Source organism: Hypanus sabinus, chromosome 14 (genome assembly GCF_030144855.1).
Source record: "Hypanus sabinus isolate sHypSab1 chromosome 14, sHypSab1.hap1, whole genome shotgun sequence".
Lineage (NCBI taxonomy): Eukaryota > Metazoa > Chordata > Chondrichthyes > Myliobatiformes > Dasyatidae > Hypanus > Hypanus sabinus.
In genome coordinates, this window is record NC_082719.1 from 11797510 (window position 1) to 11822843 (window position 25334).

Below are 25334 nucleotides of genomic sequence, written 5' to 3' on the forward strand. Positions count from 1 at the left end.
TGATGGAATGGCAGAGCAGACTCGATGGACTGAATGGCCTAATTCTGCTCCCATGTCTTATGGTGCATGCACTTGACAATCTTTGTGGGGAACTTATTGGGGGAGCAGGGTAACAATCCAAAATCCTTGACATCCACACGCTGGTAGTTCTTAAGATCAACTAATAGCCCTTAGGCACACAGGAAACATGCATCAAGCAGTCATCTTGCCACTTTAGTCAGGACAAAGTCTCATGATGCCAGCAGCACACTTACTTGAGCACCTGTGTCACACAGGAAGCGTCGCCTTAAATGAGAATCAGTAATGAACAATAGACAGTCCTGGCAGTTAGAACCCATGGTGTTTACAGATCTCTGACGTGCTGGCACTGTCAAAGCTACACGACATTCAGCACTTCCCAGTGTTTGTACCAAAGTGAGCTTGGAGAAAACACAGGCCTAGCGTAGTCTGTTTCACGGCTGCATGTCCTTATGTTGTGGGGCCTTGGTGAACAGCCTCACTGAGGCAGAGAAAGAAGGAGGAATGATGCACTGCTGCCCAGCTGAGTGTGGATGATCAACCAATTTAGCAAAGCTCCCTAAAGTCCTTCATGGGTGCATTAGTGAGGGCTACACAAACTTGAGGAAGCTTCACTCAGAGGGTTGTGATTGCCGCCAACACAAGTAGCCCATGTGACCTTGATTTCAGTGCTTCCGAGAAGTCGGGATAGGTATATGAATATCTGGGATATGGTCTAGGTGCAAGTCGTCATAATAGGCCATTAAAATGGTTTCAGCGTGGACTAGATCGGCCAAAGTGCCTGTTTCTGTGGTGTTACTTCTCCGACTATGATCACATGCTGCCTCTCATGAGAAATTAACAACCTTGTTTTATTTTTAAAGAACTCTTCATGCAGCACATGATTTAAAGCTATTTCTTAATTATTGACTTAACTGTACTCCAAGGGATATTCAGTGACTTGGAAATTTTCTTTTATCCATCTACTGCTTTTCAATAACCTTCTCACAAAGTTGCCTAGAGTGTTCTTTTGTCTTAATGGGGTGTAGCTTTTGCCAGGAGACTGACTCACTAGCAGTTGGACCTTCCAGACACAGGTGAATTTTTACTACAATCAATTGAACACCTTGACTGCACAACAGGTCTCCAAAAACAGATCTCCAAGTAACTAATTATGTGATTTCTAAAACCAACCGGCTGCACCAGTGATGATTTGGTGTGTCATCTTTAAAAGGGTGAATACTTATACCATCAACTATTTTGTGTTTTATATTTGTAATAAATTTAGATCACTTTGTAGAGATCTGTTTCCATTTTGACACAGAAGACTTTCTCTATTGATTAGTATAAAAAGAACCCAAATTAAATCCACTGTGATTCAAAGTTGAAAACATCCAGGGTGGGAGGGAAGGGGTGAATAACACTTCGTGTTCTCAAATTTTCATTTTTGAAGACCTCCCACTTTTCAAGTACACCTTTGCCAGAAAACAGTCTGTCCCAATCCACACTTGCCAAATTATTTCTGATACCATCGACATTGGCCTTTATCCAATTTAGAAATTCAACCTGCAGACGAGACCTATCTCTTTGCTTATTTACTTTGAAACTAATTGCATTGTGGTAACTGGATGCAACTTGCTCCCCTCCAGAAACTTCTGTCACCTGCCCTGTCTCACTCTCTAGTAGCAGATCCCATATTGCATGCTCTCTTGTTGGGACTTCGATGTACTGATGAAGGAAACTTTATTGACATGTTTGACAAACTCTATCTCATCTATTTTTCTTTTACAGTATGGGATTCCCATTCAATATATGGAAAGTAAACATCACCTACTCTAACAACCTTATACTTCTTACAACAGTCTGCAATCTCTTTCCAAATTTTTTTCCATTAAATCCCTTGGACTATTGGGTGGTCAGTCTGTTTATAGCCCCATTAATGTGGTCATACTTTTCTTATTTCACAGTTGCACCCAAAATGCCTCACTAGTCAAGTTCTCTAGTCTGTCCTAACAGAACACTGCAGCGACATTTTCCTTGACCAGTAAAAGCAGCCCTCCTCCTCAACCCCTCCCACAACCACGTCTTACAAACCAAGCTATGGCATTTTGCTCTCAAAACACCGCAAGTTTCAAAGCAGCTGCATTGGCTGACATGTTCAATAACTTTGGAATTGTCCTAGAAAATCAGGGTCACAACTACACGTTTTCACAAAGAAATGGCAGAGGCAATTTCTTTTTAGGAAAAACAGTAACAACTCATTTATTGTACTCCAAAAGCTGAACATAACCACTGCATCATACTTTACATAATTACATCATCACGTCAGACCAGCCTCTTAAACTGAACCACAACTCAATTACCAGTGGTTGTGAATTATGTATGTTTCCATCAGTTAACATTACCCTACAATATAACAAACATACACAGCAAACTGACAAACTTGCAGTTGTGTCACACTATTACATTTCTCACAAATTGAATCAGATGGCTTCATAAACAATAAAAAACTGATTTTGTAACTGTAGAAGTGAAATCAAAGAAATAAAACGTAATTTTTAAAGTAAGGTTAAGAACAACAGCTTGAACTTTGAGGAGCAGCATTCTTGATTTCACCAATACTTGAGCACCTCAACATGCAGCCACCTCCTCAGGTAAATAGAAAGAAGAGCGTAAAGCACAGTTGCACACACTGCTCTATACTGATGTCTCTATTTAGCTTGCTAAATAGATTCTTCCCAGCTTATGGCAGCACTCCATTCCTGTGAACTATTCATAACCCAGACAGCTTGCAAGTCAGAAATGTGGCAACAACCCGACTTCGCAGATGGCACAAAGTATCTGTGGCATCCTATCTCACTGGTGTCCCGAATGCACATTCATATATATGCAAGGTACACAAGTTGGGAGTTTATAATCTTGGGGCGGGGTGGGCGCTGTATTAAAGGTTTGGAAAAGGATTTCAACCCATAACTTTTAACAAAGGGCAATAGAGTGAGATAAAAAACATAAGAAATGAAATCAGGAATGCCAGATAACCATTCCAGCCTGCTCTGCCATTCAGTTAAATAACTTGGCAATCTTTCACATTCCTTAGACTCTGAAAATATACGAAACTGAAATCTGAATACTCCTAATGACTATGCATCCAAAGACTGAGACTAAAGAATAGCTTTTAAAATTCTGCATTTAAATACGTTCTCCTAAACCCATAACTAAATGGCTGAACCATTATCATGAAACCATGCTCCGTCTTTCAAACTTCTCCTGTCAGCTGAAATCAGCATCTATCCTGTCAATTGTCATAGAATCACAGTCGAAAAGTTCAGCACAGAAACTGGCCCATCAACCCATCTAGTCCATGCTGAACCATTTAAACAGTCTACTCCCCTCAATCGGCTCTGGAACTATACCCCTACTATCCATGTAACCTATCCAAAATTTGCTTAAATGTTAAAATCAAGCTCACATGCACCACTTGTGCCGGCAGCTCATTCCACACTCTCATGACCCTGGGTGATGAATTATCCCCTCACGTTCACCTTAAACTTCTTACCCTTAATCCATGACCTCAGGCTGCAGTCCAAACCAAACTCAGTGAAAAAAAGTGTATTTATACCCCTCATAATTTTGTATACCTCTAACAAATCTACTGCACTCAATGCTTCGATTTATGAAAATCAATATGCCGAAAGCTTTCTTTAAACCCTATCTACCTGTGACCACTTTTATTGAATTGTGGAAATGTATTCCAGATCCCTTTGTTCTACCACATTCCTCAGTGCCCTACCATACTCTCATTGGTACTACCAAAATGCATCACCTCACACTTAACTGCATTAAATTCTATCTGTCATTTATCAGTCCATTTTTCCAGCCAATCCCAATCTTGCTGCAAGTCATGATCACCTTCTTCTCTGTCCACTGTACCCCCAATCTTGGTGACATCCACAAATTTGCTGATACAATTAACCATATTATCTATATCAGTGATCTGGATGATAACAACCAACAATGGACCCAGCACCGATCCCTGCTGTGCACCACTAGTCAGAGGCCTTCAGTCAGAGAGGCAACCATCTACTACCACTCTCTGACTTCTCCCACAAAGCCAATATCTAATCCAATTTACTGCCTAATTTTGAATACTAAGCAACTGAACCTTCTTGACCAACTTCCCATGTGGGACTTTGTCAAATGCCTTGCTGAGGTCCATGTAGACAACATCCACTGCCTTACCTTCATCCACTTCCCTGGTAACTTACTCAAAAAATTCTACAAGATTTGTAAGACATGACCTACATGCATGAAGTCATGCTGACTATCCTTAATCAGTCCGTGTCTATCCAAATACTTATATACCCCGTCCCTTAGAATAACTTTCCCCATAAGTGATGTTAGATACACCAGCTATAATTTCCTGGTTTATGTTTTGAGCCTTTCTTAAATAGCGGACCATCATTGGCTATCCTCCAAACCTCTAGTACCCCTCCTGTTGCAAAGGATTATTTAAGTTTCTCTGCTGGGGCCCCAGTAATTTCTGCACTTGTTTCCCACAGAGAGGGAACACCTTATCAGGTTCCAGGGATTTACCCACCCTGATTTGCCTCAGAACAGCAAACACCTACTTCTCTGTAATCTGTAAAGAGTCCATGAAGTTGATGCCACTTTGCCTCACTTCTATAGATTATCCATCTCCTTCATAAATACAAATGCAAAAAAAAAATAAGATCTCCGCATCTTCTTTGGCTCCACATATGGATTACCATTCCAGGGGACCAATTTGGTCCCTTACAATTCTTTTGCTTTTAAGACATCTGTAAAATCCCTTGGGATTCTCTTTCACCTCGTCTTTATACCTTCTTTTAGCGCTCCTGATTTCTTTCTCAACTGTTCTTTCGCATTTATTTGCCAGAAGCACCTCATTTGTTCCTACCTGCCTATATCTGCTATGTAAACTTCTTTTTTTCTTAACCAGGGCCTCAGTATCTTTTGAGAACCAAGGTTCCCTACACTTGTTATCTTTGCCTTTTATTCTGACAGAGACAGAAGCTTTTGTACTCTCAAAATTTTCACTTTTGAAGGCCTCCCACTTACCAAGTGTATCTTTGACAGAAAACAGCCTGTCCCGAACCACACTTGACAGATCCTATCTGATACCATCAAAATTGGCCTCTCTCAAATTTAGAATCATCCTCTCAGAAAAATAAATAAATCAACATTTCCATCTATCTAAAGCTGGCCATTAAGTCCAGATAAAAGTTTAAAAAACATGAATTGAAAATAATAATCATTTCCTCAACAAAGGCAAAAGTACAACACCAGCATATGATTAATAATTAAATGATGTAATTCTGTATTAATCAACTGCAATTTTAACACTATTTTACTAGTGTATTTTAGTGATCAATCAGATGTTTCTTTATAGAAATAAAAGTATTTAGATCAAAAGCAAATAGGAAGTGCATTTAAAATTCTGATTCAAATCTACATATACCAATAAATGGTTAATGAAATAACATATCGTATGTAATGAGAGCAACAACAGCTCAGAGTCAGAAGGGAGGTGGGTAGAGGGTGGATATTAATTTTCATCATGGGTTGAAAACTGACAACTGTGAATCAAGTGCCCAGTGGAAGCTCTAAGCTAAGAGCTACACCCAAATCATCATCTGCTTGGATGATAACAGACCATTACTACACGCCAACAAGTTTATGAATTAGTAGAAACTCAGTTAGTTTGTGTACAATTCTTCACATACGCATGGCATGCACAGCGATTAGTGAGATGCTATTACAACTCCAGCAGTTCCAGAGTTAGGAGTTCAATTCCTGCACTGTTCTGGAAGGAGTCTTTGTACGTCCCTATTGAATGTGTGGGGTTTCACTGGGTGCTCCAGTTTCCTCCCACAGCCTGGAGATGTACTGGGTAGGTTAAGTGGTCATTGTAAATTAAACAGTGTGTGTGCGCACGCTTACCCTTAACTCCTGGTGGAGTCATCGGGGCACCGATCTTTTTGGTGATTGCTCATCATATGAGCCCGTCTTAGGCATCTGAAACCTGGCAGAGCCTATCCAGGTTTTATTTTTTATGAGACCAAGTTGCTAGCATGGATGGAGAGCATGCAAGGGAGCCGGCCGGATTCGAACTCGGGACCTCTCACCCCAAAAGTCCAGCACTGATGCCACTACACCACGGGATAAACAGTGATTAGGTTAGGGTTAATTGGGGTTGTGAGGTTGCTTGGACAGTGGGGCTCAAAGAGCAGGAAGGCCGACTCCAGGTGTATCATTAAATAAATAAACCTTGGAGGCCCACTGTTACAATATAGTAGTTCATCAATATGAGGGTTGTTACACACAATACTAAAGATTTCTATTCCACATCTTACCATTAATGATATTCTACAAGACTGACTAACATCGATCCCTGAATGTAAGCACACCATTTAACAAGTGAACCAGTCCCTACATAGGCACCCAACATAAAGTCTAAATGATAATTCACATACTCAACAAAACAGATGGAGCAGAACAGTTAATGTCACAACTGTACAGATCCATGTAGCTTTGAGTGGCAAAACTAATAATAGTTAATACAATTAATACAGTGCATTACATTTTTTAATGATACAAATGTTAAAAAGTCTTTGTCTAAACAAAATCAAAATGGGCAAGATTCTTACCTGCTGCCTGCCCAGATCTTCACTGAAAATGTATTACCAACAAATGAGTGGCAATGTAGCTGACAGAAACCCAAGGGCTGAATGACTCGATGGGCTGCTGACCTTCCCGAATCAGAATTGGGTTTAATATCACTGGCCTATGTCATGAAGTTTGTCAGTGGGGAAGAATCTGTTCCTAAAACATTCAGTATGTATCTTCAGACTCCTGTACCTCCTCTTTGATTTTTGCAATGGAGAGGTTACATCACAGGTGATGGAGGTCCTTCATGACATATGCATCACCTTCTGAAGATGTCATTGATGCTGGGTAGGCTTTTGCCCATGATGGAGCTGGCTGACATTGAAACCTTCTGTAGCTCGTTCCCAATCCTGTGCAGTGGTCCCTCAGTGTGATACAACCAGTTAGAATGCTCTCCACGTAGAAATTTGTGAGAGTCTTTGATGACATACTAAGTCTCTTCAAACTGCTAATGAAATATATCAGCTGTTGTTCCCTCTTTGCAATTGCATCAGTGTGTTGGGCCCAGAATAGATCTTCAGAAACATTCACAGACAGGAACTTGAGACTACTCATCCTTCCCACTGCTGATGAAAGCTGGTGTGTATTCCTTTGACTTCCCCTTGCTGAAGTCCACAATCAGTTCCCTGGACTTACTGAGGCCGAGTGCAAGATAGCTGTATTGAGGCATTCAACCAACTTACTACTTTTTAAATTGCTGACCTGCTTCAGAGATGAATCTTAAATAGATAACAGGAGTTATGTTTAATAGCCTAATGGGAAGTCCAAAGAGTTGCTCAAATATTTGACATAGGTATTTTTCTATATTGGCAGCAACAGTAAGAACAGGATTATTTCTGCTGCCCCCCCCCACCACCCCCGCAAGACTTCCAATCCATTTACAACTTGGAGAAGTTTTAGATGACATGGTCACCATCTCATAGTTCATCACATCCTTCCAGACAGGACCCATCAAGAATTATGGCTTAAAATAAATTTCAAATAAAACATGATTGCTCCTTTGAACACCAATTTTAAGAGTGAGGAATGCACCGTCAATGGACATTGCCACAGATTGAAGACCAGCTCAATCACAATTGATTTTGCTGTTCCAAGTGCATTCAATTTATGGTTGGCCACTCAGACTGGGTTGGTATGACATCTCTTGACAAATTTGATAAATTGATATACTTATTTAAGTTTCCATAAATAATAATTTGAAATTCATCAAGTCTTTTGAAGTGATCAAAAGGGAAACATACACACAAAACACTGGGTACTACAAGAATAGGGACTGTCAAGCCCACACAGACAGACATCTCCCAATCTCCACCCAGCTAAAAGGAGTTACCAGCCATTCACTTCCAACTCATTACCTGCAGCCTATTTAAACCCAGCCTCATCCAACTGCCTCAACCAGTTGCCCCAAGCAACAGTCACCTCATTGCCTCTCAATTTAGTATCTGTTCTCTCATTTTGTGGCCCCTTATGACTTGTCAGATTGCAGTTGATTATTAAAGTTATCACTCACTGCTAAATCATCACTACTGCTCTGCTTTGGGATCAAGTCTCCTCTACGTTTCCTATCAGTATAGGTGAACCATCAATTGACCCAGCAGAGTACGCTCTCCTACAAGAAGTCGTCCATCAACATGAGCATATGATCCAGAAAAGGCAGGAACCCGCTGACCATCTGCTCGTCACTTTCAATCAACTCTGTCTCAAAACACTGACCCCACAAGTCAATCTCCTCATTCTGAGCCCCAGATTCCAGCACCCGAATGCTTTGATGGATCGCCAATGCTACAACTTCCTGTCCCTGTATGTCTTACATTTCAAGCTCCAACCATCTCTATATTCTATAGACTGAGCCAAGAATGCCTTTGTCCTCTCTTTTTCTTGAGTGGAGGAGACCTAACCAGGACCACTGCTAACTGGGACAAGAAAACCACAATTTGCAATAAATATGAGGAATTCACCACCGAGATGCGCTGGGTTTCTGATCATCCGGGAAGTGGAAGGGGGCAGCCAATCAGATACTTTGCCTGAATCAAGACTCACGCTTGGTGCTGGATTACACCATGGAATTCGGGACCCCTGCAGCGGAGTGGTTGGAACGTGGAAACTCTCCTGGCCCGCTGCCATTACAGCCTCTGAAAGCTTCAGAACTGAGCTGTCTACACAGGGGATGCCCACTGACCTTGAAAGCCTCAGCACTCCAGCCCTCTATATTGACAAGCGTCTTGTGGAACAACCCTCCAGATCATCAGTTAGAAGCCCAGTTCTTTCCCAGGCTGCAGGACCCACATCATCAATGCTTCCAGAACTCATTCAGTTAGGGAGAGCTCCCTTAACCCTCCAACAGCGTGAACATTAGTGGAGGAAATTTACTGTGGAGCCACCAATCACTCCCCCAAAGGTCCACTGTGTCCTGGGAGACAAGTGGCCTTGTATCTGGTAAGCTCCTCCCCCTGCCCCCTTGTTCCAGCACCATGGACCAACTCACTCTCTCTATCCTCTTCCACGCTGAAAGCTCTATGTGCACAGGAGGCTCTGATGGATTCTGGCAAAGCAGGCAATTTTCTGAACTGGACTGAGAGTGAAGCTTGGACACTCTACCGGGTCTCTCTCTCACCCCTTCTACATGATGAGTAAAGACATCCCTTGGGGTCTCGGCTGATCAGAGAGCAGAAATAGCCTGTGCACGTGAGCAGTGGAGCACACTGAGTCCATCTAATTCTTCCTGATTGACTCACCTAACACTCCTCCCATCGTGGGCTATCCCTGGCTCTCCACTCACAACCCACTTCACTGGTCATCTGGTTCACTGGTGATTGGGGACCCACCTGTCTACACTCTTAGTTAACTTCACCCTATAAATCCCTGGAGATAGAGAGAATTCTCGATCTTTTCAACTCCTACAGGAATATCATGACATATCCGTGGCCATGAGTAAAAGGAAACCCAGCACCCTGCCTCCTCACAGATCACGTGACTATGCAATCACCCACCTCCTGGGCACCACCCCTCCCTGAGGTCTCTTTTCTCCCTCTCACCTCCTGAGACCCAAGACATGAATGACTTTGTTGCCAGCTGGTGCAAGATTTTTCATTGTCAAAAACAAAAATGGGGGTCTTCATCCTTGCATCGACAACGTGAACTCAACAAAAACCACTATTAAGAATCACTACCCTCACTCTTTGATAGTTAGCACATTCAAAATTTTCATGGGACCAAGATCTTCACCAAACTGATCTACAGAGTGCATACAACCCAATCTGCATTCACTAGGGGATGTGTGGAGAACAGTATTCATAACACTCACTGGTCACTACAAATACTTGGTGACGCCTTTCAGACTTTTCAACAGACCAGTCATTTTCCAGGCCTTCGGTAATAAAATCCTCCAAAACATGCTACACAGGTATGTGTTCGTCTCCCTCAATGACATCTTCATCTTCTCCAAGGACTTCCAAGATGACGTCTGTCACATCTGTTCAGTCCTTCAGTGTCTCCTCGAAAACCAACTGTACTGTTAGAAAAATGCCAGTTCCACACACTTGTCATTTCCTTCCTGGTTATGTCCTTTCACCCCAAGGCACAACCATGGATCCAAACAAAAAAAATATGCGCTGTTGTTGAATGGCCCTGACTGTACTCTCTCAGTTACAGTTCTTATTGGGCTTTTCCAACTTCTACAGCCATTTCATCAGAAACTACAGCAAAATTGGCACTCCTCTCACTTGGCTCACCAAACTCACCTACCTCATGATTACGCTGGTTTGCTGCAATGGACCACACCTGCAGGAGCTGAAGAAAAGCTTCACTATCGCTCCCATTCTCCACGCTCTTTTGTGGTAGAGGTGGATGCATCAAACAGGGAACTACTCGTCAATAAATGGGTCTTGGAGGATTGGAGACATTGGTTGATGGAAAACACCAAGGCCTCCCTAATATGGAGTGACCTCCAGAAGCTCATTAACATACAGACTCGTCGCATGACTGCGGAGGTGCGTGTGCTGCTGAGGACCCGTGACTCCACTTTCAGAACCGGTGACGAGTCAGCCCTGACAACAGCAAGCGCCAAACTGTCGCGGACCATCAGAGGGGCAAAGCGTGCACATGCCCAGCGAATCCACAGCCACTTCCAGGACAGCGGTGACACGCGGCGCATGTGAAAGGGCATCCAGGACATCACCAATTACAGGACAATTTCACCTGACTGTGCGGGTGATGCCTCCCACCCAGATGTGCTGAATAACTTCTACGCCCATTTTGAGGCAGAAAATGATGTGGCGGCGAGGAAGTCCACCCCTCCTCCAAATGACCAGGTGCTGAGTCTCACCATGGCCGATGTGAGAAGAACCCTGTGGAGGGTCAACCCACGGAAGGCTGCTGAACCAGACAACATTCCTGGTAGAGTGCTCAGAGGATGTGCAGACCAACTAGCAGATGGTCTCACTGACATCTTCAACATCTCCCTGAGCAGCGCCACCGTTCCAACGTGCTTCAAAGCCGCCACCATCGTCCCCATGCCGAAGAAGTCTTCAGTGACCTGCCTCAATGACCACCATCCCATTGCACTCACATCCATCATTATGAAGTGTTTCAAGAGGCTCGTCATGAGGCATATCAAGACCCTGCTGCCCCCCTCACTGGACCTCCTGCAGTTTGCGTACTGTCCCAACTGCTCAACAGATGACGCCATTGCCATCACCCTCCACCTGGACAAAAAAGACACCTATGTTCGGACGCTGTTCATAGACTTCAGTTCAGCATTCAACACAATCATCCCTCAGAAACTGATTGGAAAGCTGAGCCTATTGGGCCTGAACACCTCCCTCTGCAACTGGATCCTAGACTTCCTGACTGGGAGACCTCAGTCTGTCCGGATCGGGAGCAGCATCTCCAACACCATCACACTGAGCACGGGGGCTCCTCAGGGTTACGTGCTCAGTCCACTGCCGTTCACTCTGCTGACCCACGACTGTGCTGCAACACGCAGCTCAAACCACATCATCAAGTTCGCTGGTGACACGACTGCAGTGGGTCTCATCAGCAAGAACGACAAGTCAGTTTACAGAGAGGAGGTGCAGCGGCTAACGGACTGGTGCAGGGCCAATAACCTGTCTCTTAATGGGAACAAAACAAAAGAGATGGTTGTTGACATCAGGAGGGCACGGAGCGACCACTCTCCACTGAACATCGATGGCTGCTTGGTAGAGATCGTTAAGAGCACCAAATTTCTTGGTGTTCACCTGGCAGAGAATCTTACCTAGTCCCTCAACACCAGCTCCATAGCAAAGAAAGCCCAGCAGCGACTCTACTTTCTACGAAAGCTGAGGAAAGTCCATCTCCCACCCCCCCCCCCATCCTCATCACATTCTACAGGGGTTGTATTGAGAGCATCCTGAGCAGCTGCATCACTGGCTGGTTCGGAAATTGCACCATCTCGGATCACAAGACCCTGCAGCAGATAGTGAGGTCAGCTGAGAAAATCATCAGGGTCTCTCTTCCTGCCATCACGGACATTTACACTACACACTGCATCCGCAAAGGAAACAACATTATGAAGGACCCCATGCACCTGTCATATAATCTCTTCTCCCTCCTGCCATCTGAGAAAAAGCTCTGAAGCATTTGGGCTCTCACGACCAGTCTATGTAACAGTTTCTTCCCCCAAGCTATCAGACTCCTCAATACCCAGAGCCTGGACTGACACCTTACTGCCCTATTGTCCTGTTTATTATTTATTGTAATGCCTGCACTGTTTTGTGCACTTTATGCAGTCCTGGGTAGGTCTGTAGTCTAGTGTAGTTGTTTTGTTTTTTCGCTCTGTGTTGTTTTTTTTTACGTACTTCAGTCTAGTTTTTGTACTGTGTCATGTAACACCATGGTCCTGAAAAAACATTCTCATTTTTACTATGTTCTGTACATAGCAGTTATGGTTGAAATGACAATAAAAGTGACTTGATTTCTTTGAGCCATCTCCTACTGACCTGGCTTCAAGTACACCAAGGCCAATGCCCTGTCATGACAGTTTGACCCAGCCTATCATCCCATCCTCACAGATGCCATCACCAATCATCTGGGACCTTGAGAACCAGACGACCAGGGCCTATAGCACAAGCCTACTCAGGCTGACACACCTAATGGAACCAAGGGCTGTGCACACGTAGGTACTCCAGTACACCCAATCCTCACGCCTCTCCACCTATCCACGCAACAGACTCAGGATGATTAGTAACACCATTTCTAGTGGTCCACGATGATCATAGATACAAGTCAATTTGTAACAGCTCTTGCCAGTTCAGTTCCTCTGAGCAGTGTCCCACCGGGTTCATGCGGCCCCCACTGGTCTCTTGTTGCCTGTGGTCCCACGTCTCCATAGATTTTATCATGACCTTGCCACCTTCCAATGAAGCCACAGTGATTATGACAGTGCGGGGCAGTTCTCCAAGGCATCAGATTTCTTTGCCCTCCACAAAGTTCCATCAGCATTGAGACAGTGGACCTGGCCCTCCAACATGCAGACTGTGTCCATGGATTCCCTCAGGACATCATATCTGACTGGGGCCCACAATTCATCTCCCACTTCTGGTGAGCCTCAGGGAGTTTGTCCTCTGGGTATCATCTGCAGATCAACAGTCAGTCAGAAACAACCCATGAGCAAGTGGAGATGTTTCTGCGATGCTTCGCCACCTCTAACCCACCCACATGGAAAAAGTATCTGCTCTGGGCCAAGTTGTCACACAATCTACACACCTCCTCTGCCACAGGTATGTCAGCCTTTGAAGTGCTTCATGCTACCAAACTCCATTGTTCCCCACAGATAAGCCAACAGTGGAGGTCTACCAATGCCAGAATGCTTGGAAGAGGGCACGAAGAGCCATCCCAGTAGGCATGATAGTGCTGCCAGGCTAACTGCCGTTGGCATTCAGCCAGACCACTTCGGACTGGAGACTGTGTCTGGCTGTCCACCTGAGCCATTTAATCCTGAGCCTTTCCACAGACCACTTTCAATGCTAACAGAGGCAACCTTCTTTTTCCTATCCATGGCTAAGCAGTTAACCAGGTTTTACCAGCATTCAACTCCATGACAGCTGATTTGTACCGCAACTCAGTTGATAATTTTGATCCCTTACCGAATAAGATCTGTTATTCTTAAACTCCAAAGTTGCAAATTCTTGGAGGGAGGGTCCCATTTTTACTAAAGATTTACTGTTGAAGATTAAGCAGCTTCACAAGTTTCATGCTAAACATCCAATTTCAGTTTTTTGGCTTTTTTCTCACTTGTTCTTCATAGCAAAGGAAAATGATTTATCTGAACTTACTCCCTTAACTCTTGTATCTGAGCTGTGTGAAAATCATGTTCAACTCCAACCTACTTTTGTCATTTTATAGCAAGAGGAGTAATCTTTAATCGTGGTCTAAAATGTGATCAGCATCAATTAGAGCATCAAATAATCAACCAATATAAGAATATGTTTAACTTACTGTGAATCCGATGCTAGGACCACAGTTCTATATCCAGGAACATGGCCAAGTTATGGACAGTTTATTTATTTATTTATTTGTTTGTTTATTAAGATACGTTGCAGAGCAACCCCTTCCTGCCCTTCAAGCCATGCCACCCAGCAATCCCCGAATTTGCCACTGGCCCATTCACAGGACAACTTACCATGACCAATTAACATACCAACCCTCCATCTTTGGACTGTGAGGATACTGGAGCACCTGAAGGAAAATTAAACAGTCAATGGGAGAATGGACCCACTTCTTACAGGCAGCAGCGGGAATTGAATCTAGATTGCCTTCACTATAAAGCAATGTGCTTTATAGTGAACTATGCTACCACTTTTTTTAATAATTAAAATACAATAACAGTTGTTAGCCTTTTTGCCAATACTCAAGATTGCAAAGGAGACTAGCAAGTATTTTTGGTTTTTCGTCGAGCACCTCCGCTCTGTCCGCCACAACAGACAGGATCTCCAGGTTGCCACCCACTTCAGCACCGCTTCACATTCACATTCCCATTCAGATATGTCCATACATGGTCTCCTCTACTGCCATGATGAGGCCAAACTCAAGTTGAAGGATCAACACCTCATATGCCATCTGAGTAGTCTCCAGCTCCTTGGTATGAACATTGAATTCTCCAACTTCCAGTAATTCCCTCTCTCTCCCTTCCACCATCCCACTTTCACTCTGCCTCCTCTTCCAGCTGCCTATCACCTCGCTCATGATTCTGCCTTCTTCTATTACCCATAGTGCTTTCCCCTTACATTCCTTCTTCACCTCTCCTGCCTATCCCCTCCCTGCTTCCCCTCCCCCACCCCTTGATCATTCCTCTGATTGGTTTTCCACCCTCCCCCACCTTCTTTATAGGGCTCCTGCCCCCTCCTTCTTTAGTCCTGATGAAGGGTTTCGACCCGAAACGTTGACTGCTCATTTCAACGTATGCTGCCCAACCTGCCGAGTTCCTCCAGCTTGTCTGTACGTATTTTTGGTTTGCCAGGTGAACAGTTAAACGTATTTAGGGGAAGGGATCGATAGCAGATGAATAGGAAATGGGTGAAAAAGATTCTGGAAAATGTGCCAGCCAAGAATATCACTTGGAGCCAAGTAAAAGCATTCATAAATGCAATCCACAAAACAAGTAAAAGCATTCATAAATGCAATCCACAAAACAAGAATAAATTTTGACAATCATTAAGAGATATTCCAGATTTACAAAAGCTTTGTACACAAGAGATTCTTTAACAAATATTTGTATATATAGCATATGTATGTATAGAATATATGCTGTCATGAAAGTCTTATGCAATGCTTGATGGTATTCTGGAACGACAAAAACTCAAGTTTTCTTTTCAATTTATTTTGGGCTCCATACTGCAAAAATAAATACTTCACAAGTAAAATGCTAATATGGATTACAAGAAAGCTAAATCAATCTTTAAGTATTATTTTTGTTTGTTACTACCTTTAGCCAGCAGTAGGCAGAGGTTAGCCGTTCACAAGAACAATAGGCAGTAAATATTTGAATGATTGAGGGCTTCACTTTGACACTGGATGATAGTGTCACACGGCTCCATCCGAAACCTGTCCCTATGAACTGGAGCATTTCGTAAATAACAGACAACTTTGTTAATTTCGTAAATATATAACCATCAGTGACAGGATAAACCATACCAGACCCCTTTGCTTTGCACAAGCCACAGCAGGTGATTTGAGTATAGCTCCGGTTATTTGACTGGAATCACCAAATTTAACTAAAAGATAAGTTAATTAGCTACTTTTTTTCTTTTGGATTATTTATGTAGTTTTATATACAAATGTTTATTAACATTTAAAACTAATGATGTTAATTTAAAATACCCTTTATATTTTAAACATGCCCAGACTTGCACTGTTAAAAACATCAGGGAGGGGCTTATGGCAGTGACTCAGGATGTGTCAAGGGCCTAGTTGCCATTCTTATCTTGACCTGCACCAATGATTACTGCAGAGTAGCCACAGGCCTGAGGCAGGGGCAACTATGGCCAACCTAGCATTATATTCTTTTCTTCCCCCTCTGCAATATCTAGCAGGAATACATTGATGGGATGTTGGCATCACTAGCAATATTAGCATTTATTTCTCATCCCAAAATGCTCTCGAGATGGTGGTGGTAAGCTACCTTTAGAGTCACAGTGCTGGTGACCCTGATAAAAATCCTCCCACGATGCTGCTTATTGGAGAGTTCCAGGCTTTAGGTGACAAAGGAACTGAGAAATATTTCCAAGACCGCATTCTGTGTAGCCTGGACAGGAAAGTGCAAGTGGAGGAGTTCACCTGCACCTTCTGTCCTTGACTTTGCTCGTGGCAAAGGATGTGGCTTGGGAGATGCTGCCAGCTAGCCTACACCAATAGCTCCAGTGCAACCACAGTGCACTTGTGATAGTGGAAATGAGCCAGGAAATGAGCAGTTTTACCTACCCAACTCCCAAACAGGGTTAAGGAAAAATTTATAACTGAGGAGTGAGGGGGCTAGTTTAGAGGTCCCTACAACACCTGCAAAAGGAATTGAATCATCAGCGAACATCCCTACTTGGTAATTTTATGATGGATGTAATGTCACCAAAGACCAATTTGAAATGCATCTGATTAACAGAACAAGACAGAGATCATCCTAGTTGACAGACACTAAACTTTAATTCACTTTACATGATTCAACACAAAGCAGTGGATTAATCCTCAACATTATTCAGTAAATGAATAGGAATTGAGTTTGAAAGTATTAAAGATTGAATAACTAGGGCATTTCACAATTTAAAGTTCATCTTAAATTTTAAACATCAAGAATATTTGTGCAAAATTAGTCAGCAGCTGAAAGTGTAAAAATAATGCTTCAAGAAAAATCCTTCAGATTGTAAAATGATTTGAAGGGTCTGAATTGTAGGCTTATTTTTCCCCTGTTTGTTCCTGCAGAGACTCTGTAGATAACCAGAATGCATTTTAGTTTGGTTTTCCAATCCATTAAGCTGTTTTTCATTTTAGCCACCATAATTTCATTCCTATTTTGTTTCCATTTCCTATTTTTTTCTTCCATCTTACCCGCAACCAACTTTAAACTTCTAGTTTAAAACTTTTATTTTATTTTCAAATGTCTAGAAAACCCAACTTAAATGAATAACAGAAGTACAAAGGTCTGGAAAATCTGTCAGTCTCGCACCAAAATTTTGAGTGTGGTGGATTACCAGAGCTTCTCTCCACATCAATATTATCTATTTTCAAACCCTGCAACCATTAGAACCAAAGTACATTTATCTTCATTGATACAGCCCAACTTAGCGAACTTAGCAAATGGTAGTCAAAACCCATCAATTGACTTTCCACTTGGAAACAGATTTTGCTCTGAAGACAGTGCTGAGCATCCTTGGCATTAAATGTTGAGAATTCAAAGAGGTCAAGCATAATGGTGGATGTGAACTGACGTTGAGAAATGGAATATCAGGGGCAATTTTATGCCATTCAATAGTGATGTTAATACCAGCCCTTTATATAGGTTTAGAGCTGGTGAGTCATCAATCCAAAATCACGAGCACTTACAAGAGAAAAATCTGCAGATGCTGGAAATGTCAGCACTTAAATTTCCTGGGAACAGACATCTACTTATCAAGGGCTGGAAGACATATAAATGGATGTCCACTGAACAGTATGGAAGAGGACTGCCCATGTTTCTATGTTGTATGACTATGGCTCGTAGTTCAAGCATAAGGTTACTCTGCTGCCTCTTTAGATAGAGCAACAGAGCACAGGAACAAGCTGCCACACCTGACACCTTCAGTCTATCAACCACGATGTCACTCTAAATTTCTATCAGCCTGCACAAGGTCCACATCCCATAAGACCATAGGCATAGGAGCAGGAGTAGGCCATTCAGCCCATCAAGTCTGCCACACCATTCAATCATGGGCTGATCCAATTATTCCAGTCATCCTCACTCCCCTGCCTTCCCTCCATATCCTTTGATGCCCTGGCTAATCAAGAACCTATCTATCTCTGCATTAAATACACCCAATGACTTGGCCTGCACAGCTGATCGTGGCAACAAATTCCAGAGATTTACCACCCTCAGACTAAAGTAATTTCTCCGCATCTCTGTTCTAAATGGACATCCTTCAATCCTGAAGTCATGCCCTCTTATTCTAAACTCCACTACCATAGGAAATAACTTTGCCATGTCTAACCTGTTCAGCCTTTTTAACATTCGGAATGTTTCTATCAGATCCCCCCTCATTCTCCTGAACTCCAGGGAATACAACCCAACAGCTGCCGCCAGATGTTCCTCATACGGTAACCCATTTATTCCTGTAATCATTCTAGTGAATCTTCTCTGAACCCTCTCCAGTGTCAGTATATCCTTTCTAAAATATAGAGCCCAAAACTGCACACACTACTCCAATTGTGGTCTCACAAGTGCCTTATAGAGCCTCAACATCACATCCCTGCTCTTATATTCTATACCTTTAGAATAGCGAGAGAGCATTTTGGAGATAGTGATCATAATTCTGTCTCCTTTACAATAACATTGGCGAGAGATAGAAACAAACAAGTTAGAAAAGCATTTAATTGGAGTAGGAGGAATTATGAGGCTATCAGGCATGAAATTGGAGGCTTAAATTGAAAACAGATGTTCTCAGGGAAAAGTATGGAAGAAATGTGGCAAATATTCAAGAGATATTTGTGTGGAGCTCTGTATAGGTATGTTCCAATGAGACAGGGAAGTAACGGTAAGGTACAGGAACCATGGTGTACAAAAGCTGCAGTAAATCTAGTGAAGCTTACAAAAGAGTCAGAGAGCTAGGTAGTGTTAGAGATCTAGAAGATTATAAGGCTAATAGGAAGTTTAAGAAGGAAATTAGGAGAGCCAGAATGGGCCATGAGAAGGCCTTAGCAGGCAGGATTAAGGAAAACCCCAAGGCATTCTACAAATATGTGAAGAGCAAGAGGATAAGATGTGAAAGAATAGGACTTATCAAGTGTGACAGTGGGAAAGTGTGTATGGAAATGGAGGAACCAGCAGGGGTGCATAATGAATACTTTCCTTCAGTATTCACTATGGAAAAGGATCTTGGTGATTGTAGTGATGACTTTCAGCAGACTGAAAAGCTTGGGCATGTAGATATAAGAAAGAGGATGTGCTGGAGCTATTGGAAAACATCAAGTTGGATATGTTGCCGGGACCGGATGAGATGTACCCCAGGCTACTGTGGGAGGCGAGGGAGGAGATTGCTGAGCCTCTGGCGATGATCTTTGCATCATCAATGGGAACAGGAGAGCTTAGTAAAATAGAGGTCTATAGGTAAGCCTAGTAATTTCTAAGGTAGGGACATGTTTGGCACAACTTTGTGGGCCAATGGGCTTATATTGTGCTGTAGGATTTCTACGTTTCTATTATGCCTCTTCTCCTGCCTGTCCTTTCTGTCATCTCTGTTCCACACTATCTTTGATTTATTTCTGTTTTCCCCTTCCTCGGCCCTATCACTCTGGTTCCCATCCACCTGTCAAATTCAATTAAGCCCTCGCTAATAGCTCTATTAGACCTACCTGCTAGGATATTGCAACCCTTTGGATTCAGGTGTAACCCGTCCTTTTTGTACAGGTCATACCTCCCCCAGAAGAGGCCCCAATGGTCCAGGAATCTGAAGCCCTGCCCTCTACACCAGTCTCTCAGCCACACATTAATATGCCTGATCATGCTATTCTTGCACTCCACTGGAAGATACCCAGGATTCCCACACCTGATATCCATATAACCATAGAACAATTACAGCACTGAAACAGACCATCTCGGCCCTTCTAGTCTGTGCTGAACGCTTACTCTCACCTAGTCCCACCGACCTGCACTCAGCCCATAACCCTCCATTCCTTTCCTGTCCATATACCTATCCAATTTTACTTTAAATGACAATAGCTAACCTGCCTTTACCACTTCTACTGGAAGCTCGTTCCACACAGCTACCACTCTCTGAGTAAATAAATTCCCCTCGTTTTACCCTTAAACTTTTGCACCCTAACTCTCAACTCATGTCCTCTTGTTTGAATCTCCCCTACTCTCAATGGAAAAAGCCTTTCCACGTCAACTCTATCCTCCTCATAATTTTAAATACCTCTATCAAGTACCCCCTCAACCTTCTACGCTCCAAAGAATAAAGACCTAACTTGTTCAACCTTTCCCTGTAACTTAGGTGCTGAAACCCAGGTAACATTCTAATAAATCTTCTTTGTACTCTATTTTGTTTATATCTTTCATATAATTCAGTGACCAGAACTGTACACAATATTCCAAATTTGGCCTTACGAATGCCTTGTACAATTTTAACATTACATCTCAACTCCTATACTCAATGCTCTGATTTATAAAGGCCAGCATACCAAAAGCTTTCTTCACCACCCTATCCACATGAGATTCCACCTTCAGGGAACTATGCACCATTATTCCTAGATCACTCTGTTCTAATGCATTCTTCAAAGCCCCACCATTTACCATGTATGTCCTATTTGGATTATTCCTACCAAAATGTAGCACCTCACACTTATCAGCATTAAACTGCATCTGCCATCATTCAGCCCACTCTTCTAACTGGCCTAAATCTCTCAGCAAGCTTTAAAAACCTACTTCATTATCCACAACACCTCCTACCTTAGTATCATCTGGATACTTACTAATCCAATTTACCACCCCATCATCCAGATCATAATGTATATTACAAACAACATTGGACCCAGTACAGATTCCTGAAGCACACCACTAGTCACTGGCCTCCAACCTGACGAACAGTTATCCACCACTACTCTCTGGCATCTCCACTGTTGAATCCATTTTACTACTTCAATATTAATACCTAAAGATTGAACCTTCTTAACTAATCTTCCGTGCGGAATCTTGTCAAAGGCCTTACTGAAGTCCATATAGACAACATCCACTGCTTTACCCTCCTCGACTTTCCTAGTAACCTCTTCAAAAAATTCAATAAGATTTGTCAAACATGAACTTCCACGCACAAATCCATGCTGACTGTTCCTAATCAGACCCTGTCTATCCAGATAATTATATATACCATCTCTAAGAACACTTTCCATTAATTTACCCACCACTGATGTCAAACTGACAGGCCTATAATTGCTAGGTTTACTCTTAGAACCCTTTTTAAATAATGGAACCACATGAGCAATACACCAATCCTCCGGCACCATCCCGTTTCCAATGACATTTGAAATATTTCTGTCATGGTCCCTGCTATCTCTACACAAACTTCCCTCAAGGTCCTAGGGAATATCCTGTCAGAACCCAGAGATTTATCCAATTTTATATTCCTTAAAAGCACCAGTACTTCCTGCTCGTCATAATCATCATAGTTTCCATGACTTCCCTACTTGTTTCCCTTACCTTACACAATTCAATATCTCCTTCTCCTTAGTGAATACCAAAGAAAAGAAATTGTTCAAAATCTCCCCCATCTCTTTTGGCTCCACACATAGCTGTCCACTCTGACTCCCTAAGGGACCAATTTTATCCTTTTGCTATTAATATAACTGTAGAAACCCTTTAGATATTACTTGCCAAAGCAACCTCCTATCTTCTTTTAGCTTTTCTAATTTCTTTCTTAACATTCTTCTTACATTCTTTATATTCCTCGAGCACCTCATTTACTCCTTGCTGCCTTTTTATATTATAGATATCTTTCCTTTCCGTAACCAAGTTTCCAACATCCCTAGAAAACCATGGTTCTCTCAAACTTTTAACATTTCCTTTCAACCTAACAGGAACATAAAGATTCTGTACCCTCAAAATTTCACCTTTAAATGACCTCCATTTCTCTATTACATCCTTCCCATAAAACTAATTGTCCCAATGCACTCCTTCTAAATCCTTTCGCATCTCCTCAAAGTTAGCCTTTCTCCAATCAAAAATCTCAACCCTGGGTCCAGTCCTATCCTTCTCCATAATTATATTGAAGCTAATGGCATTGTGATCACTGGACCCGAAGTGCTCCCCAACACATACCTCCGTCACCTGACCCATTTCATTCCCTAACAGAAGATCCAACACTGCCCCTTCTCTAGTCAGTACCTCTACGTATTGCTGCAAAAAACTATTTTGCACACATTTTACAAACTCCAAACCATCCATCCCTTTTACAGTATGGGCTTCCCAGTCTCAATGTGGAAAACTAAAATCTCCCACAATCACAACCCTGTGCTTACTATAAATATCTGCTATCTACTTACAAATTTGCTCCTCCAAATCTCACTCCCCATTAGGTGGTCTATAATACACCCCTATAAGTGTTACTACACCTTTCCCATTCCTCAATTCCACCCAAATAGTCTCCCTAGAATAGCCCTCTAATCTACCCTGCCAGAGCAACACTGTAATATTTTCTCTGACAAGCAACGCAACACCTCCCCTCTTGCCCCTCCGATTCTATCACACCTGAAGCAATGAAATCCAGGAATATTTAGTTGCCAATCACACCCCTCCTGCAACCATGTTTCACTAATCGCTACAACATCATACTTCCTGGTATCAATCCATGCTCTAAGCTCATCCACCTTTCTTACAATGCTCCTAGCAATAAAATAAATGCATTTAAGAAATTCTCCACCTCTTACTCTGTTTATCACTAACAGTGCAAACAAATTAACTATCTTATTTTTCTTCCTTCTCCCATACATCTGTTCCTACACTCTGGTTTCCCTCCCCCCCTCGTTTCTAGTTTAAATCCACTGGAGCCTCTCTAGCAAATCTACCTGCAAGAATATTTGTCCCCCTCCAGTTCAGATGTAAACCGTCCCACCAAAACAGGTCCCACCTTCTCTGGAAAACTGCCCAATTATCTATAAATCTGAAGCCCCTCTTCCTGCACCATGTCTTCAGCCACGTGTTGATCTGCACTATCTTACTATTTCTAAACCCACCTGCACGTGGCACTGGTAGCAATCCTGGGATTGCTATCCTGGAGGTCCTGTCCTTTAACTTGGCACCTAGCTCCCTAAACTCACGTTTCAGGACCTCCTCACTCTTCCTACGCACGTCATTGGCCCCTACATGGACTACGACATCCGGCTGCTCACCCTCCCTCTTGAGAATACTGAGAACTCGATCCGAGATATCGTGGACCCTGGCACCAGGGAGGCAACAGACCATCCGGGATTCTCGATCTCTTCCACAGAACCTCCTATCTGTCCCCCTAACTATCGAATCCCCTATCACTACTGCTCTCCTCTTTTCCCTCCTTCCCTTCTGAGCTGAGGGTCCAGTCTCGGTGCCAGAGACGCAACCACTGCAACTTGTCCCTGGTAGGTCATCCCCACCAACAGTATCCAAAACGGTATACTTATTGTTGATGGGAACAGCCACAGAGGTGCTCTGCTCTTCCTGTCTATTCCCCTTCCCTCTCCTGACAGACACCCAACTACCTGTCTCCTGACTCCTAGGGGTGACTATCTCCATGAAACTCCTGTCTATTTCTGCCTCCCGAATGATCCGAAGTTCATCCAGCTCCAGTTCCCTAACACAGTTTGTCAGGAGCTGCAGCTGGATGCACCTTTTGCAGGTGTAGTCATCAGGGACAATTGTGCTCGCCCTGACTTCCCACATACTGCAAACAGAGCACTCAACTGCCCTAACTGCTGCCTCCATTACCTACTCCTAATGTAATTAGATTAATTAAAGGAGTTTACCCGGCCTTACCTCACCTGGAGTGAAACTCGTACTCAGCCTCTGCTCGCTATTTAAATTCTCCCGCTGCCTCACAGGCCGACTGTCACGCGCTTGCGCAGTCGTGCCCCGTTCAACCTCGCCTCTGCCTGTTCTCGCCTAAGCCTGATTAAGCCAATTCCGTCCCACTCTGCCTCAGTCCACTCCGACGATGGCCGCTGTACATGACGGTCTTCCTTTTAAACCTTTGGCGTGCTATGTCACGCGCCTGTGCAGTCTAGCCTCTTTGCCCTGATCATTTAAAAAATAGCTTCTCTCCGAGCTTCTTTTACCTCTTCCCTCTCCGCCTCTTGCTTCAATTTAAAACTACCCAAAGCAAAGTACTAACCCTACAGACATGCTCTCTATTCCTCAAAACATGCCAGGAAAAATAAAGTCCACCAACCTCACTGAAGCTCAAATGAGCCAATGAGCCAATGAGCCAAATGAGAATCCCGTCTATTTCTCACATGGGTCCCAGCTATGTCTGCCTTTTTGCTGGCTATGTGGAACAGTCTATTGTCCACGCCTACACTGGTATCACTCCCCAACTTTTCCTACATTACACCAACAACTGTATCAGTGCTGCTTCCTGCACCCATGCTGAACTCATCCCCTTTGCCTTCAACTTCGACCCTGCCCTCAAAATGATCTGTTCCATTTCCAACACCTCCCTCCCTTTTCTCGATTTCTGTCTCCCTCTCTGGAAACAGCTTGTCCACCGATATCTTTTATAAACACACTTAATTATCACAACTAACTAGACTATACCTCTTCTCACCCTGTCACTTGTAAAAAATGCCATCCCCTTCTCTCAGTTCCTCCAACTCCCTACATCTGCTCTCAGGATAAGGATTTTCATTTTAGAACTAATGAAATGGCCACTTTCTTCAAAGAAAGGGGATTCCTTTCCTCCATCGTCAATGCTGCCCTCACTCACATCTCTTCCATTCATGCATGTCTGCTCTGGCCCCTCCTCCCGCCACACCAGGGATAACGTTCCTCGTCCTCACCTACCACTCCACCAACCTCTTTGTACAGCACACAGTTCTCTATAACTTCCACCATCTCCAACAGGGTCCCACCCCCAAGCACATCTTTCCCTCCCCCTACATGATTCCCTTATCTGTTTATCCCTCCCCACTGATCTCCCTCCTGGTAGTGCTAGACCTGTCCCAACATCTTCTTCCTCACTACCACACGAGGCCCCAAGCAGTCCATCCAGGTGAGGTGACAGTCTTTTGGGGTCATCTATTTTATCTGCTGCTCCCGGTGTCACCTCCTGTATACTGGTGAGACCCAATATAGATTTGGAGATTGCTTTCCTGAGCACCTATGCTCCAACCACCAGAAAAAGTGGGTTCTCCAGGTGACCTCTCATTTTAATTCTACTTCCCATTCCAAC